Source organism: Schistocerca cancellata, chromosome 1, assembly GCF_023864275.1.
Source record: "Schistocerca cancellata isolate TAMUIC-IGC-003103 chromosome 1, iqSchCanc2.1, whole genome shotgun sequence".
Taxonomy (NCBI): domain Eukaryota; kingdom Metazoa; phylum Arthropoda; class Insecta; order Orthoptera; family Acrididae; genus Schistocerca; species Schistocerca cancellata.
In genome coordinates this window covers 809167339-809187553 of record NC_064626.1, presented here as the reverse complement: position 1 = coordinate 809187553, position 20215 = coordinate 809167339, and positions in this window count along the sequence as shown.

The following is a 20215-nucleotide window of genomic DNA, read 5'->3' as shown; positions in this document are numbered from 1 at the left end:
CCACAGGCACATAGACACAGGCAACAGAGCATGCACAATGTCGGCACTAGTACAGCGTATATCCACCTTTCGCAGCAATGCAGGCTGCTATTCTCCCATGTAGACGATCGTAGAGATGCTGGATGTAGTCCTGTGGAACGGCTTGCCATGCCATTTCCACCTGGCGCCTCAGTTGGACCAGCGTTCGTGCTGGACGTGCAGACTGCGTGAGACGACGCTTCATCTAGTCCCAAACATGCTCAATGGAGGACAGATCCGGAGATCTTGCTGGCCAGGGTAGTTGACTTACACCTTCTAGAGCACGTTGGGTGGCACGGGATACATGCGGACGTGCATTGTCCTGTTGGAACAGCAAGTTCCCTTGCCGGTCTAGGAATGGTAGAACGATGGGTTCGATGACGGTTTGGATGTACCGTGCACTATTCAGTGTCCCCTCGACGATCACCAGTGGTGTACGGCCAGTGTAGGAGATCGCTCCTCACACCATGATGCCGGGTGTTGGCCCTGTGTGCCTCGGTCGTATGCAGTCCTGATTGTGGCGCTCACCTGCACGGCGTCAAACACGCATAAGACCATCATTGGCACCAAGGCAGAAGCGACTCTCATCGCTGAAGACGACACGTCTCCATTCGTCCCTCCATTCACGCCTGTCGCGACACCACTGGAGGCGGGCTGCACGATGTTGGGGCGTGAGCGGAAGACGGCCTAACGGTGTGCGGGACCGTAGCCCAGCTTCATGGAGACGGTTGCGAATGGTCCTCGCCGATACCCCAGGAGCAACAGTGTCCCTAATTTGCTGGGAAGTGGCAGTGCGGTCCCCTACGGCACTGCGTAGGATTCTACGGTCTTGGCGTGCATCCGTGCGTCGCTGCGGTCCGGTCCCAGGTCGACGGGCACGTGCACCTTCCGCCGACCACTGGCGACAACATCGATGTACTGTGGAGACCTCACGCCCCACGTGTTGAGCAATTCGGCGGTACGTCCAGCCGGCCTCCCGCATGCCCACTATACGCCCTCGCTCAAAGTCCGTCAACTGCACATACGGTTCACGTCCACGCTGTCGCGGCATGCTACCAGTGTTAAAGACTGCGATGGAGCTCCGTATGCCACGGCAAACTGGCTGACACTGACGGCGGCGGTGCACAAATGCTGCGCAGCTAGCGCCATTCGACGGCCAACACCGCGGTTCCTGGTGTGTCCGCTGTGCCGTGCGTGTGATCATTGCTTGTACAGCCCTCTCGCAGTGTCCGGAGCAAGTATGGTGGGTCTGACACACCGGTGTCAATGTGTTCTTTTTTCCATTTCCAGGAGTGTATGTAACACATAATTTTTATAAATTTAATAATGGGGAGATGTTGTTACAGAAAATATCAAATAGTTTTCTCTAACAAAACTCACATAATTATGTTGCGCAGATATTCTATGTGTACTGAGAAGTAAAATTCGTCTTAGCTGCTCCTCATAACATTTTGTTTGCGAATATAAGAACTAAAATCAAAGGAAAGATGCTCGTAGATACCATATTTTTCATTCACGTTTGAGACATTGCTACCTTGTTATCTGCCAGATACCATGTTTCACAACAACTGACGTTAACTGTTGCTTCTGGTACGTGGCAGTTACCACATAGATGGAACCTTACTAGGATGTTTACAGTGCAGTGATGTAACATGATAATCACATTGGAAATAAAATTACATTTGATGATCAGGAACTAAGCTCGTGTAGTATCCGTGATATGCCTTTGGAATATACTTGAACAGGCTGAGGACATACGCGCAATTTTTCGTTATTGACTGGTATTGGTGTATTATACAGGAGAGGAAGAGGTGCGTTATATTTCCTCAGAAAATCTTCTGTAAGAGGACGACCTTTCAGTTTCAATGATATTTCTTCACCAGATCCGAAATATGATTTATAAACAGTCAGAGAATCTGGTTCTTCGCGAACCAACAGAATTTTGGAACGAGCAATGCCTGTTGGAGATCAAATGTTAGATCAAGGGCTTCTTTGTCCTCTGGGGCAACTTGCAAAAATTTTTGGCTGGCAGCAGCATGTTGGTAATGTCTCTCGATTTTGTGTCCAATTTCTTGGACTTTAGCGTCATTTTATCGGTTTCGGCTTGTTGCAGTTCAATTCTCATTGAGTCGCAGTCCTTACATGTGTCTGTCTTAGGGGACTTGAATCCTATATTAAATTCTTCCGTAAATATTCTTCTGAACTTGTCTGAAGATACAGGACTGCTACAACTTTCTGAACAGAACTGAGTATATTCTTCAAAACAACGTTTAACTGTGTATTCCATAGACATAAACATCTTATAAGGATTTTTGCGCCTGGTGTAGTGACTTTCGTAATTGGGAAGTTTTGATATAAAAGTATGCACACTTTTTATATCGTCTTCTGAATACTTTTCCTTGTGGTGCCCATGTGCACCTCTTTTATCTGATGGTGGAGTATGAGCGCCATTGGTTTTTTTTAAACCAAAATTTCGACTCTCTCCCTACTTTTTTGCAGTCCGTGGATGTTGAGGAAAGCAGTTTTACATACGTCTACTTTTTGTCCTTCAACCAATATATTGTAAGTAATGGTAAATTTTCTTCGAGAGGGACTTCCACTCTTCTTCGTACTTCTGGCAGTTTTTTAAACATCTGTTAGACCAAATAGATAAGCGTTTTGGATGTTGTAGTTTCCCATTCTATTGAACTCTTCAAACACCGAGTATCGTTCGTCAGCATCAATCTTTGAAAAATATTTTTTCTTACAAAGGCTATCTGGGCCTGCTTCTCGAGGTGCTTGTGGATTTCCTTTTCCTCGATAAGACAAATAGCTTTTACCAAAATTCCTTAATATTTTATTTTTTTCCTGTTGGTTTACCCTACGTTTCCTTTTTTCTACCTTTTTGTTTGATTTTTCCTGATCATCTACAGTAACCTTTTGTTCAAAAGGTACCGACGATCCTGCATAACGGACTCTACTAGGCGGATTAGATTTTCCAGAAGCAGTAGGTGACCTTACATCCGTATTGTTTTCATCATGACTGTTGGTTGTAGACCTACTGGTACATGGTTCCGGTTCACAATCTTGGTTGATATTGAGCGCGGTCGATTTCTGAAACAAAACAAGGAATACTTGTATCGAAAAGCTCATTACCCAGCTTCTAAAAAAAAGTGCAAGGGATAATAATAAAAATCTCGTGCGCCTCTCGATTCTGTTGCTAGTATATCAACTTGAAGCCACTTGGGAGGTTCCCGTATCCCCAACCTGCAAGAGAAGGGATCTACAGTTCATCGCGGACGCCGAACCGCGGCTGTATCTGGCGTAATTCGTATCTTATTGAAAACGATCGGTCCGAAGATTAACTGAAAACGCGTCGTGATCCGACCAGGATTCAATCTCGTGACCTTTGGCTTGGTACTCAAGCGCTTAACTCGCTACACTACAGGACGTAAGGTAAAAGTGTTGTGTTTACGTTCCAGGTAGACATTTCTTCTGAAGAGCTGAGTTACACCATGATAATAGAAAAATCCTGAGTGATTTAACCTGGTGGGTGTAAAACATGGTAACTCTAGTAGATACCGTGGTCACCTTCGCACATATTTATAATTTGCGAGTCAAAATGAAACCTATTTCGGTTATTTCTATATAGTGCCTTGTGTTTATGTTTTAATAAGTTTGGTTACCACGTACTCATTTCATATTTGATGAAAGGAACGTTCAGAATTTCCGTTTTTGAAAAGTTTCAATACGGGCCAGGCAGTAAAACTGGGTAAGTGCAGTACATACCATCTTTTACTTCAAACAGATTAAGAAAATACCTTTTTAAGGAGTAATCTGCATCCGATTTGTTTGCACTCAGAAACAGGATAAGACTCTGGGCTTTCATCTTCGTCATTACAGGAAGAACTGTAGTCAGAATTATTGTTAGCGCTCGAAATTTTCGATTCAAGTTCCTCATCACTACGGAACAGACTGTGTCGGACCGCCATGTTTCTTACTTACAAAGTTTTACCTGCAGTCAGCTGTCACTAACGTAGTAAAGAAATAGGTTTTGTAATACACGCCTGTATTAGAATGCAACTTTGTGTCAAAATATTAGCGCAATTGGTCAAAAACTTCCGGAATTACACGATTTTGAACAAACGAACATTTACATTTTTATTTACATAGATAAGAAACAATTCACTTAATGAAATCAAAGAAACAACTTCACATAATCTAAGGGAGCATTAAGAAATTATCAAGAACAGGGTTAACTTTTGTTCCAATAGTATTCTATCAATCTATCAGTGTTACTTCATTGTCCTCCATGTCACAATATACCGCGCGGGGAAGCCCAGACAGGCAAAAATTTTCATTTTTCGACACACATCAATAGGAAAAAAAGCGAAGAATAAACAGACAAAGTAAAGAAAAAAAAGACAGAAAGCTGTTACATATGGGTGTAGCTTAATATCAGAAAATATAGCTGCATCTGTCTTGGGAAAAAACAGTTTCTTTGCAGGAATAAACTTCTCAGCCAGTTACTTCCGTAAATCATATTTCTGATAAACGTAATGATGTGGGAAGTATCAACTGAACAAACATAGTTGACTTATATTTTGAAAATGAACATGTTTGTATAGCTAGGTGTGTTACTCTGTAGTATAGAAGGAGAAACATTTTTAATCTACATTTGGAAACACTTCCGCTATGTCACTCATTTTATTTCCAAGATTAAGTTTTAAAAGTGTTTCATAGCTGCATATTTCACACCTTTTCGTGCCAAAGATAGATTCAGTAAAAGGTAATGGAGATCATTTTTCCTTCTAATGTTGCACTTCTGAATGTCTCTGTTACTCTCAAACTCAGATGGATTGTTAATAACAAATTTCATAAATGAATAAATGTAGATGGTTAATATTTCCAGCTACTTAAAAAGATCTCTGCACAATGTACATATGTGAACTCCACACATAACTTTGTTTTGTGCAATGAACGCTTCTTGGCTGTGGGCACTTAACCACAGTGATATAGCTAACGATGGCACGGCCTGTTGATGAGTGGAGGCCACGGCAGTAAAGATGACAGAATAAGTGATTACAGTGGATGATTTAATTATCACAGAATTTAGTTCTAGAACAAAGAAAGCGAAGGAAATGAAAAGGAACAGAAAGAAAAACAGCAAATTTAACAACATCAGAATTGAGAAGCTAACAGCAGAAGTAGTTAAAGAATTAAACTATATAGAGAGCGAGGTTGTACAAGATAAACGAAGAAAAAGAATTGAACTATATAAAGAGTGAAGTTGTGCAAGAAAAGTGAAGAGCTATTGGAATTAGATTGATTAAGACAAAGAAAGTATGTATAAAAAATTACAAACAACTCTAGTTATAGAATAATTTCCAAATGTGTACGTCCATACATTCTCTCATAACGTAATAGCTAAACAATGTCTAAACAGGGGCAGATGAAACTGAATGAAAATTAAATAAGATCCTGCAGTAGGATGAAATACGAAATGTGCAGATAGTAGAAGGAAATTGCGAGAAAAGTGGTAAGATCTTAGCACAAGATGCGTCAGGTTACAGAAACATCTGAGAAGACATTCTGGAATGGGTAAAGTGTCACTGTAAGGAACACGCAAAAGAAAAATTAAATAAAGTATATTACCGAAGATGTTAGATTTATTATACGCTCAAAGATGGAATCGAAGTACACCAGATCAGCAGGAATGGAGAACGGCATCGCATCATCTGAAAGACTGAGGTTTACTTCACAGGCAAAAAGGGGAAAAAGCTGTCACATTCAATGTAAATTATAAACTTTTATACACAGCTGTGCTACTGGTTCATTATGCTGAGTTTAGTAAAGAAAGTACGAGAGATATTCGCCAATCATTGCTCAGGACGGTGTGAGCGTAAAGGTCACGCTCAGCAAAGATCGGTAATATCTATGTACAATCTCTTGCTTTACCTCGCTTTTGCAATACATAAAAATTCGCACATCCATCATGCAAATTTTGGGGCTCGCGGCTTCTTTTGCACTCGATGTAATTATTTTACTGTCACAACATAGACGAAATAATACTCACCGATGTAAGGTCGTAACATTTGATTCAGAGCCGCTCCACTCCGTAACGTGTGCATATAGAAGTAGTATTAATATTGCACTTTTCCAATGTTCCGCAAACCTGTTCACATAACCTTCTACTCAACTGTTATTTGTATTAAAAGAAAAATAAGTGGTGAACCTGTTCTCGTTGTCCTTGTTTAAGTCTGATTATTGCGCAGGCTACGGTATATTTTGCAACTAAAAGAGAAGCGGTGCGCTAGGTAGACACAGTCGTTGAAAGATAATACGAGTTCCATGACTGTTACGTTACGTGTCTGAACGTGAGCAGAGCCAGTCTCGGTGTGAAATGCGCTAAATCGTTATGATTTCACCAAGACTAATCAACAGGCAGCTCTTCCAAGACACTATCGTAGAAAAAACTTTAATCCGCTGTAGGAGAAGAAAAACGTGATACAACCCATAAATTAGCACAGCTCACTGATAGAGGATGCGCCGTACTTATAGTGGTACAGATTAAAATTTGAGATCGCAAAATAATTATCACATAGAAATACTAGCAAATTTCGTCGCAATTCTCAAACAAACGCAATAAATTTTGAAATTAGCAGTACACTGACGGAAAAAAATCGTAGCGCCAGGAAACAAGTAATGTACAGTAATGAAACGTCGGGAATACTTTTGTCTAGCAGACATATTCAGGTGATTCACTTTGCAAGATCACAGGTTAATGTAAAGCACTAGAAACGCCACTGAAAATGTGAAATGCTGGTACAACAGTAAGCGGTGTACCTGGTAAAATATTGAGTACAAACATACAAACTTCTATGCATTGTGTCGTGCAGGTGCCGGAAGTCAGTTTGTGGGTAGGAGCCCCATGCCTGTTGCACTTACTCGATCAATACAGGGAGAGTTAATGCTGATTTTGGATGACTCTGGAGTTGTCATCCGATGATGTTCCACCTATAATCCACTGGAGACAGATCTGGTGATCGAGAAGGCCAAGGCAACATGTCGACACTCTTGGAGCATGTTGAGTTACAGCAGCGGTATGTGGGCGAGAATTATCCTGTTGGAAAACAATCCCAGAATGCTGTTCATGAATGGCAACACAACAGGTCGAATCAGCTGACTGACGTATACATTTGCAATCAGGGCGCGTGGGTTAACCACGAGAATGCGCCTGCTGTCATGTGTCTTCGCACCCTGCAGGCTTTCTGATAATGATGAAATGAGGTGTTGCGGTGGCCCTCAACTATGTACCCTCCAACTCAGAGTTGAAATATTAAAAGTTTTGGCTGGTTAAGTTGTCTAGGATCTGGGATACATAGTTGCCACATTACAAGCCAAATACTGCTGAGTCTACAGTTCTTGTTGTGGTCTTCAGTCCTGAGACTGGTTTGATGCAGCACTCATTGCTACTCTATCCTGTGCAAGCCTCTTCATCTCCCAGTACCTACTGCAACCTACATCCTTCTGAATCTGCTTAGTGTATTCATCTCTTGGTCTCCCCCTACGATTTTTACCCTCCATGCTGCCCTCCAGTACTAAATTGGTGATCCCTTGATGCCTCAGAACACGTCCTACCAACCGATCCCTTCTTCTAGTCAAGTTGTGCCACAAACTCCTCTTCTCCCCAATTCTGTTCAATACCTCCTCATTAGTTACGTGATCTACCCATCTAGTCTTCAGCATTCTTCTGTAGCACCACATTTCGAAAGCTTCTATTCTGTTCTTGTATAAACTATTTATCGTCCATGTTTCACTTCCATACATGGCTACACTCCATACAAATACTGTCAGAAACGACTTCCTGACACTTAAATCAATACTCGATGTTAACAAATTTCTCTTCTTCAGAAACGCTTTCCTTGCCATTGCCAGTCTACATTTGATATCCTCTCTACTTCGACCATTATCAGTTATTTTGCTCCCCAAATAGCAAAACTCCTTTACTACTTTAAGTGTCCCATTTCCTATCTAATTCCCGCAGCATCACCCGACTTAATTCGACTACGTTCCATTATCCTCGTTTTGCTTTTGTTGATGTTCATCTTATACCCTCCTTTCAAGACACTGTCCATTCCGTTCAACTGCTCTTACAAGTCCTTTTCTGTCTCTGACAGAATTACAATCAGTTCTACAGTATTCAGTATGAATAAACACATGAATCGATTGGTCGAAGGTTCCTATCACTCGGCAATCGCGAATGTAACGTAGAAATTTATAAATAAAAGATTGCAACAAATAAAATCTGCAGGTACTATCTTAACAACTTTATATGATGAGTACGATAGTAGAAGTACTTTTGAGAATATTTCTGCAAAACACTTATTGGTGTTGATGGTCTAGCAATTAAATAAAATATAAGTTGAATAACAGGGAAACAACAGATTCCTACTGCACGTAATTAGTTATGAACGACAACATAGCTCGCGAGATATTAACTTCTAAACGCATACTACGTCTTCACAGTAGAAACCTCGGAAATCTCACAAGTTCACAAGTCTGCACTCCGAAGTATTTCCATCTCTCACGACCACCCGCAAACAGCTCCACACTCGCAGGTCTCTCTCGCCAACGTGCGTCCTCCGCGCCCTACTGTCCCAGACGCTCCTCCGTACTCCTGTGCCGTCCTGCCCAGAACTCTTCTCCCACTTCCATCGAGTCTCCCCATTCACAAGCGCTGTGATTGGCTAGAGCGCTCGCGCCATGTCTTCAAGCCAACGCACCCTCACGAACATAATGAAACATATTCGAAATACTGGTCTTGCATTTGAATAATTTGAAATTAAATAAATATTCCTACGGCTGGACCATAAACTCGCTCTAACACACATTATTAAATACATAAACAAATTAAATAAACATATATCAAAGGAATAGAACGAAAGGTAGTCCAGTAGCCTAATGTCTCTGTGCTTTCTAAAACACAGTAAATAACTGACCACTTTCTTCATGAATGGTGTATATCAGATACAAACAAAGACGTAGATGAATAAATATACTTATAAGCATGCTGCTATCGTTTTTCGTGTAGCTGTGGAGTACTTATGGCCTGACGCGATCGATAGTAATTGGCCACTTTGACCTCCAATAACTCATGTACTATTCAAGTTACATGCCTGTAATTCATACCAATTTAGGTTTACACTAATAGCTTTCTAAAGACACGTCGATCAACGAAATCAGATGAGCCGTTTAGATTTTGGAAATTCGTTGCTGGGTGTTACTTGTATAATTTACAGTCAGATACTAAACTTTAAACTAATAAAGACATTGAAAATCTGATTACACCATCAGAATCGTCATGCAAATAATGGTAATATACACGTTTCTTTTCAAGGTGTCATGATTCTTCTGGCTACTATTACTTTCTATATGAACTGTGAACTGTCTGCCATTAAAGTTTCACAAAGTCCGCCATATTTGGCACTCCCAATGTGTCTCCTTCAATGACATAGCGTCACCATTGAATTCCCACCCACGTGGCTGGACCACGTGCTAGGGATACCCCTCAGGCTCAGCTAACGTGTTGCTGTCTGGCAGCGGCCCTCCGAGAGGCCCCCACGCAGCCAGGCCAACTCCGAACTTAGAATATTTCTAGGGCATCACAAGTCGCCCATTATCTCACAACCCCGCACCATAGGTCCAGTGTGTCGAGGCCACAGGCTCTCATCTGCCCTCCTGTCCAGCACACAGCCACCACTGGCACCGAGGTAGCACCAGCTTTCATCAGAAAACGTAACTGGTAGACTTGGCCACTGTTTCTATGTTTCGATACAGTGTATCGATACCTGGAACTGTTTCAGTGTTTCGGAACGGCTATGGTTCACTGTTTCGAAACAGTGGTGTTTCATTCCGCCCTTGTCTCGGATCTCGAGCCAGACACAGAAACTGTATCGTTGTTTCAAAATAAGACTGTTTCAGTCCACCTGCGCCTGGAACGGGCTAATTGTATCGAAACAGTGATGTTTCATTCCGCTCTGTGTCGGACGAGATTCGGGCTCGGCACAGGTACTGAAACACAACATACCACTTCATGAAACACTTTCAAGGGTGTCGGAATCTTTTGACAAGCAATAGCATGAAGCTCAAGATGTCCGAAAATAAAGCTCCGTTTCTAGCTGACTGTCCCATTCCGAAATGGCGTAACATCTGCTTTATAAACACTAACCAAACAATAAAACAACGCGTACTATTCGCACTCAAAATAATAAATATGTGAAAATCATTCAGTTAAATTACACTTTTTTTATAACATACGCTTCTCTGTTCATGTACAGTAATCATATTAAGAAACGCAAGTAAGACTACAACATTTTAAATACAAAAAGGCGTAGAGTGACAGTTATTAGACATGTATATAAATTTGATGTAGGTATAATTGCAAGCAATCTGTTTGACATATCACTGATAGTGTAATGGTGAACGGGAAGCATCGTAAATTCATAGTAACGGTTCGAAACACCTTGAAACACAATTTTTTTCTGTTATATTTTGTTATTTATTCGAATTATTTCGCGTTATTTGTGAGTCTATAGTCACTGTGTCTATTATCCACAATGATTCCCTTTGTGTGCATGGAAATTAACAGGATGGGTATATTAGCCATACTAATGGAATGTGGGAATCCCAGTAGCATATCTGTTGTTTCTGCAGTTTGCTCCCACCTCCAGTTCCGTTCGTGGTGGTTCTTCTGTCTTCAGCTAAGGCTTTCCTCAACCAATTGAAAAGTATGAAAGTCACATGACACAAAAGCAGCGCATTTGCTGCAGGAAATACGAAACTGCCAAGACGCCTAAGTGATAGTTTCATACTTTCTGCGATATGATTAGCGCTCTCGCACCTCATTTGTGTTTATATGGACATACTTATACAGTAGACATTCAAGATGATAAAATGTGTACGTTTATTAGATTACAAAACAAACTGTTTCACTGTTTCGAAACACCGTATCGAAACATTACATTGTACTGTTTCATTTGTTTCGAAACATTTACGTGTTTCAGTTTGCCCATCTCTAGTAACTGGCCTCCATCCTGCCTTTCAATACGCTCTCGCTTGACACCAGCGATGTTGCAAATGGTAGTTGTTTGGGGTCAGTGGAATGCACACTACACGGCATCTGGCCCGCAGCTGTCCTTGAGGTAACCGATTTGTAACAGTTCGCTGTGTCACTAGGGTGCCAACTGCTGCTCAAATAACTGCTGCTGGCGCAGTCCAATGCGCCACTGCCATATGCCGAACACGATCTTCCCTCTCGGTAGTGGAACGTGGCCGTCTGGAGTTCGATCTGCTTGCTACCGAATCTTCCCGTGGCCACCGCTGCCAGCACTCATCTACAGTGGCTACATTTCTGCCAAGTCTTTCAGCAATATCGCAAAAGAAACTTCCAGCTCCTCACAGCCCCGTTGCACAACCTTGTTCAAGCTCGGCGAGCTGTTGATAATGGCGTCGTCGTTGTCTTAAAGACATTCGTCGCTAACACCAACTCTTTACGTCAAATCTCAAAGGTACATCTACATCTACATTTATACTCCGCAAGCCTCCCAACGGTGTGTGGCGGAGGGCACTTTACGTGCGACTATCATTACCTCCCTTTTCTGTTCCAGTCGCGTATAGTTCGCGGGAAGAACGACTGCCGGAAAGCCTCCGCACCTATCATCCACGACCGTTATAAATCGTATTTAAAGCCTACTTGTTAGTGGAGCCACTAGCGCAACTCCTATCCGACTGGTGCAAAATTTCAATTTTACATCATCTTTCGGATGTAGAAGCTCAGCTGCCAACTTTCATTTATCTCGCATAACTCTTTTCCCGTGTTGTGATTTTTTTCCGTGAGTGTATTTGGCTTTGTTAGTGTCTTTAGTGTCTTCTGAATCCAGAAACACTAACATCGTATTGTTGAAGTTGTTGGAGACACAATCCACTGTAACATGGTCATTCCCATATGCCAGGTAACAAACGATTTCTTAAATTATTGCTGCTTTCTTTCAGAGTAGATACTTCCATTTTCAAAATGTGACCTAAGTACTCCCTAATATCTTTACTACCGCTCAGCCAATGGTCAACGAGAAAGTTTTCTTCAAATCAGCACACTGTAAAATGCATAGTGACTACTTTATTGGTTCTCAAAATGAACAGTAATCACTTTATCATCACAATAAGAGAAATATTAATCACAGTGTAACTTTCACGCCTAAGAAAATCAGTACCCTGAAGACGGTAACCAGATCAAGGAACACACGCATTACGCAAATCGATTTCCTTCATATTTACTCTTGATTTCTAAACACGTTAGGTGAACCGTACTCCAGTACAAGTCAATAACTTCGGCGTAATTAACTGATGAACTGTTTATAGGTAGAGCCTCCCCTTGTCTAGATCTCCGAGCAGAACGGTCGCATTCTATCACTCAGAACACGTCAGCTTTTACGGCACGTGCAGTGGCCGCCATGCAAGCTCGGCAGTTAGTCGGGCCTCTAGGAATAAACGAGACCCTGATCATGTCTGTCTCATTACGCGCGCTATTAGCATCCAGCACCACAGCAGTACAACTGCGGGCAGTGGTTGAGCTTCAGAGCTGTGGAACTTCGGTGGATTCTCCGTGGTTACCAGTGCACCAAAGCCTCTAACAACATATGCGGCCCACGTGAGTGCTCTCTCAAAGGACCCGCAACTGCTTAACTTAAAGCGAAGGCACGTAACGAGTTGGAAGAAGCACGAGCGCACAGATGCAAGGAAGATCGTGGTTTGCGGATTGGATTTGTGGTAGACGATACCCACCCTCCATCGTGAGGATGGGCTTACATCACGGAAATTTCCCCCCTTAGGATAGACATCAGAAACTACTCAACTTGTTCACGTTACTCAACTTGAGAAAGTACTTTAAAACACCCATTATTTTCGTATGAGGGGCATCATGATGAGTAAGTCAATTTGTCCAAGAAACTAATAAAGTCGACGCACCAAGTTCACAATGGAACCTAAATTATGCTTGCTTCAGAAAGCATAGCTTAGCTCGCAGGTTCGAATCATGCCTCGGGCATGGATGTGTGTGATGTCCTTAGGTTAGTTAGGTTTAAGTAGTTCTAAGTTCTAGGGGACTGATGACCTCAGATGTTAAGTCCCGTAGTGCTCAGAGCCATTTTTTTTGTTACGGAGGTGGACTGTGTTGTGTTTTGTCAGAATAGATAAATTGGAACACAGTGCACTCAATACATTCTCGCCAACGCAAATTCGTCCAAAATTGAAGACTAATATGTATGAATTTTCAGCATTTAAGAAATAGGGGAATGATTTCAAATTAAACCGTTCTTTCCCTGTTGGCACAGAAAGCGTCCAAAAATTGCTACCACGGATAAAAGCATCACAATTACAATATTGTCAAGTATATGAAATAGATGATGTCATTGGAGTATTATAAAACATCGTGCGATGCATTTTACATGAAGAAATAACTATGAGGAAGCTTTGCACAAGACGAGTGTCTGTAAGATGACCAAAAGCAAAGACCACAATAACTTTTAGCGATCGCTGGACTGTTTACTACTGTGTTTATGAATCTTTATGACACCTTGGTCGAACCGTGGCTGCACCAGACGAAGCCAGGTAAGAAACAGCAATCAAAGCAATTGTTGGTAGCCAATGATCTTATACCAAAGAGGTGAAGACGACCTCAGCTGCCGGAAACATTATTGTTTAACAGGGATTATTGTTGTTTGTCTTGCAAAGGGTAAACCAGCAACTGGCAAGTACTGAGCAGGCAATTTTCTTTGAATCTGACTCCACAGTTGCCAAGGTGTTTTTGAATGAACCGATACCGCCTACAAGTGTTTTATTTATTATCGATACCATCGTAGAATACCGGATTTAGGCAATTTTCAAGGTGGTATGGAATCATAGTACGCAGTTCTTCCGGATCAACAGCACGAGGACAGACATGGAAGAGGCACGGACTGCTTCTGCAGCTGAACATTAGGCTGCAGAGATTTGAAGCACGAAGGAAGAAAAAATCTAACCTACCCACCAGACTATGCATTCACTGAATTCCTACCGTTTCTATGGCTTGAGAAATTTATAGCCGGAAAAATTTCAATACAGTGAAGAAGTTATAGCAAATGCGGCTGAGTATTTTACAAATCTTTTCTGGAGGGAATTTATTCACCAGTACAATGCTGGACGAACACATTGAGTGGACACGAGCTATGTTGAAATCTTACTGCTTTATGCATATTTACATAAAATATTCCACTTCCAAGTCTTCCGGACCATCTTGCTCCAAAAATTTATTTAATGCGAAGTTTGGGTATCAAAAGGGAAAATCTGACTTCTGCACAATACACCTGACCACGAAGGTGCTCGAGCAACGTGAAAACAGAAACCACGAGGGATTTGAAATACGATTTATTCCAACAACTAATCAATTCATCACATTATACACTTTCTAACTTCTACCTATACCGTCTTCTAAACTAATTTATGACAGAAAACCGTTCTGAGTCCACTGAAGAGATTGCGATAGTTGTTATTGCTATTTTGTAGATATCCCTTAATCTAATTCAGCTGCTCACTCTATTCAGTGGAACTATATGCTGCAAAGAGTAAGCCGGAAAAGGAGTGCATTATGCTGCTTAGGATGAGAAAATTTCACCTTACGTACTATCAGCCATGAGTCGTCTCTGTTTTCTGAAATACACGTTTTTTAGTTACTCAGTGTGAGAAACGGTTCACATCACTTTTAAGTGGTAGTAAACAATCTGAGTCTGTTAAAATTAATCGTCACCATCCAAGGCTACTATCGAGGTAAACGACAATCCTCATCGTATCGTTTTCTGGTGTTACAGAAATTCGGTGACTTTTGCCATCCGTGATTGATTGAGAATTCATACAGAAAATAGTTTTTTTAATAAAGGTGTCAAAATTGTTAAATATGAAACTGAATGAAAAGTCCAACAGTCAGCTGTAGCTATATTTATTCAAGTCAATTATAGACCCATGAAACCTTTAAGTTGCATCTTTTGATGTATATAAATGCTATGTCATATGATGTGAGGAGTAGGTACAGAATGCTGCAGGGCAACTGTCGGCGAAGCTAGGCACAATTCCTAGCCTTCCTCAACTGACAAAAAACCGTCATCAATTGATAAAAAACCATCATTTGTGACGAATGTCATGTCATCATTAAAATCAGTAACTGTCATCAATTTACTGGTTAAAATATGTTCTAGTCAGCCTATGTCAACTGACAGACAATACCCCTCATAGATGGTATCCAGGGAAGTCTTTCTTTCCTGGGGCCTTTGTCCTGTGACACGCGGGGTCGGCCATGTTAGTATTTATATGGCAGTGTTAGTTGGTTGGTTGGTTGGTTTGGGGAAGGAGACCAGACAGCATGGTCATCGGTCTCATCGGATTAGAGAAGGATTGGGAAGGAAGTCGGCCGTTCCCTTTCAGAGGAACCATCCCGGCATTTGCCTGGAGTGATTTAGGGAAATCACGGAAAACCTAAATCAGGATGGCCGGACGCGGGATTGAACCGTCGTCCTCCCGAATGCGAGTTCAGTGTCTAACCACTGCGCCACCCCGCTCGGTGGCAGTGTTAGTTGCAGAGGGTGACCGGATGCCCTTCCTGCCGCCACCCCGAACCCCCAGGGACGGAATTAGTGTGCCCCAGCTGTCTGCATCTATTGTAAGCCAGGGAATAGTGCGAACATTTTCAAATGTCTGCAAGTTGTGTAACTGAGGTGGAACGTGGGGTCGAGCCCAGTATTCACCAAGTGGGATGTGGAAAACCGCCTAAAAACCATATATAGGCATACTGGCGTACCGGTCCTCGTCGTTAATCCACCGGGCGGATTCGATCGGGGGCCGGCGCACCTACCCGAGTCCAGGAAGCAGCGCTTTAGCGCTCCCGGCTGCCCTGTCGGGTCATGTTATACAGGGAACTACTGAGCCCAAAAGCCGACACGCTAATGTATGTGTGTCACCAACAAAGCCGCTGACAACATAAGCTACGAACGTCCCATGTGTTGTCGTCTGCTGCTATGATGGTGACAAACACATATGAGCATGTCGGCATTTGGGCGCAGTCTAGAAGGGACATTGTCTGTGGCTTGGCATAGACCGACAATATCATATTTTCATCAGTAAAGGGATGACAGTTCGCGATTTTAACATAGACATGAATTTATTAATCAATTGATGATGGTATTTTATCAACAGAGGAGGGCTGAGAACTGCGTCTGGCCACGCCAACACTCTGTACCTACTCCCCACACCACATGACATAGCATTTATAAACAACAGATGATGTAACTTAAAAGTTGCATGGGTCTGTAATTGGATTGAATTAATACAGCTACAGCGGACTATTGGACTTTTTATTCAGTTTATGTTTAGTAATTTTAACACCTGTATTTTAAAAAAATATTTATTGTGTGGGTTGTCATGTATAGCTATTTTAGCTGTGGTTGCCCCACTTATAAAATTATCTGTTTTACCATCCAACCTCTTTTTTCGTCTTTGCGCTGTCTGAATTTGTATCCTTTTAATATCTGTGAAAGTGACAATGTTTCTCCTGTTTCGAGTTAACGTCACTGAATTGTCTTTTAGTCTACTTGCATCTCTGTCCTCCAAATCACATTCTGTACAATTAGTTGCTGTCACTGTATTTCAGCATTCAGTACCACGTAGTTGGCACTGTCAGAAGGCATCATGGTGTCAGTGGATATCGTCACCATGTTACACCCTGATTTTATCCATCGGATGTTAGTCGGTTTGTTGTTTCTTCTTGCACCAATCCTCTATGTGTTCTGTTCACAACTGTTCTTTATAGATGTGTCGCCACTACTTATATCGGGACCTCATTTAATATATTTTGAGACTCCTCACTTTCCTTTCATGTTACCACAAGCAACTCTTTGCATAACAAACTTTCCAGTCTTCTCTTACCATTAGGTTATTAAACACATGAGGCTACTTTAAAAAAATGGCTCTAAGCACTATCGGACTTAACATCTGAGGTCATCAGTCCCATAGACTTAGAAATACTTAAACCCAACTAACCTAAGGACATCACGCACATCCATGAACGAGGTAGGATTCGAACCTGCGACCGTAGCAGCAGCGCAGTTCCAGACTGAAGCGCCCAGAAACGCTCGGCCACAGCGGCCGGCCGTGAGGCTACTGGTCATCAAATGCGTAAATGAGAGAACCTATCAAAGAGATAATACTGTCTCTTTTATGCTATTTTGCATTGGCTTCTAAAACTATCACGTCAACGATTCAGTCTTTAACTGAACGCTGGTTGAAAATCAGTTGAAAGGCTGACCAACCTCTTGGTAGACACAGATACTTCCACAAGGTAAGCAAGGTAAGGAGTCGTTTAACTGTGAACCTTAGTAACACTAACAAAAGAACAAAGGATCCGAGGCGGTTAAGCCTACAGTACGTGGTTCGTCGTTGACCCAAAATAAGCCTGTTTCAGAATGTACGGTTGGTGTGCTTTCACTGGAGACCCATCGATTGATTTTATAGAACACGTTGATGCTTGTCTGCAAGAAACAGCAGCGCCAAGCCTCCCGGAAGGGAGACACTCCCTGGATGCTGGAATGCTGTCCGTGAATCAGACGGCCACCTGAACGCGCCGCCGCGAGTACACCTAACACTTGGCCTACACACAGCCAGCGCTTGCCCACAAGGTCATCCAGGCATTATCTCCCTACGTCACGGTTGATAAAGACTGACACAGCCGGTCGCGGACTCCTAACTTCCACATCCCTTCCCAGATTAATAATGGCCTGGAGCTTGCTGCTTTCCTGCCGTACCCTTGTGTAATGTATAGAATTCTTTCCAGTAAAAGGAATGGCATCCCAGTCCGCCACTTCTGGATATTGGGCCGTATCGCGTTCGACAGTTAGGTTGCTGCTCCACCGCTTGCCGGGGCGTCTCCACACACGTCTTCTCTCGCCATCGGGGCTCAGTTAGAAGCGGGACTCATCACTGAAGACAATTCTGCTCCATTCAATGAAATTTCACGCTCTGATGACCATCAAAGACGCGTGTAGATATTCCCCAGACAGCGATGGAATACGAAGCTGATTGTTACGCGCCATATGGCCGGCAACCATGAGTGATAGTCTGGGGTGCCATTGCATTTCATAGCAGGCCCCCTTTGGTTGTCATTGGCGACACCCTTACAGAACAGTGGTATGTCGACGATATTCTACGCCACACTTTCTTGTTCTCCATGAGAAGCCACCCTGGGCTTACATTTCAACAAGATAATGCCGCCTGCATATGGCGAGAGTTTCTGTTGTTTATCATCGTGCTTGTCAAACCATACCTTGACCAGCAAGGTCCCTCCTCAATTGAGAATGTTTGGAGCGTTATGGGCAGAGCCTTCCATCCAGCTCGGGATTTTGACGATCCAAAGCGCCAGTCAGTCAGAATTCGACACGATACTCCTCAAACAGGACAGCCCACAACTCTGTCAATCAATGCCAAGCCAAATAATTGCTTGCATAAGGCCAGAGGTGGGCCAAAATGTTATTCACTTGCTCAGTTTGTGAAGCTCTTCCTCTTGAATAAATCTTCAAATTTTTCATTTGTTTGTTCAAAAATGGTTCAAATGGCTCTGAGCACTATGGGACTTAATTTCTGAAGTCATCAGTCCCCTATAACTTAGAACTACTTAAACCTAACTAACCTAAGGACATCACACACATCCACGCCCGAGGCAGGATTCGAACCTGCGACCGTATCGGTCGCGCGGTTCCAGACTGTAGCGCCTAGAACCGCTCGGCCACTCCGGCCGGCCATTTGTTTGTCTGGACATGCACATTACATTCAGATATTTCCGTCGAATTCGGGTAATTCCTTCGTGGTGCGTGTTTTTTTTCCTCAGAGTCAACATCGAAAACGACGAATGATAATTAGCTGGTTCCGTTTTGGAGTCACTCCAAAATTCTTCATTGTCGCTGGACTATATGTACGATTCCTGTTTCCTTATGGCTTTTACATCATCGGCCAGATCCCTGTATTTGTCCACCTTCTAACTGCAGATCGTTTGCAAATTATGTGTTTTGAGCCCAGCGACGTTCAGAAAGAAGATGATACGCACAGCTCCATTGTTTAGGCCTATTGTAGTGTCAGGCCAGTTGTAACAGATATTGTAATAACTTATTAAATTATTACTTTGCGGTTCCAACCAATTTTCATTCGCCATTTTCTATATATACCGTCTGAGGAGGCGCAATGTAGGGCCCTAGACGCTCAGTGGCGAAGATGGCGCTTCAGATCCCCATCCGGTCTTCTGCACTGATGTTCTTCATAGTTTCCAGAAATCGATTGAAGCAAATGCTGGGATGGTTTCTTTTTAAAAAATACAACTGACATCCTTCCCATTTCTTCCCCAAACCTAGCTTTTGCTCTGACTATAATCACTTCGTCCTTGATGGTGCCTTAAACTCTAGTTCCCTTAATCTTCCTTCTTTCATTTCCTAAGAGACAACTGTATATTATGGAGCAAAATGTTTCTACATTATTGCTGTTATTACTTAGCCTTTCAGTATACAGTTTTACATATCACTGGTTAGCTGGTGTCGGTTTACATAATGTCCATATGAACAACAAATTCATACTTTCCCACAAGCATGTTCTTCCTTCTCTAAGACATATTTACATAATGTATATATCTGTACCAAAACAGCTCTCTGTCCTTCGTTAAAGATGTCTCAAGGGTACTTATAATCCTGATCCTCTGTCTAGTACTCTCTGTATACACTTGATATTAGTATGTTTGTTTCTAAAAGTCCTGTGTCGTATATTGATATTCACGACATGCTCTACAGATTATTTAAGTAATGGCAAATGCAATGTTGTGGCTTAAACCATTTTAAGCCTTATCCGTGAAGATGGTCCATTACTGAAACCGGTCGATATTTAGGTTTAAAATAAAAACAGCTGATGGTCGCTTAGTGGCCGAGCGGTTCTAGGCGCTACAGTCTGGAACGGCGCGACCGCGACGGTCGCAGATTCGAATCCTGCCTCGGGCATAGATGTGTGTGATGTCCTTACGTTAGTTAGGTTTAAGTAGTTCTAAGTTCTGGGGGACTGATGACCACAGCAGTTAAGGCCCATAGTGTTTAGAGCCATTTGA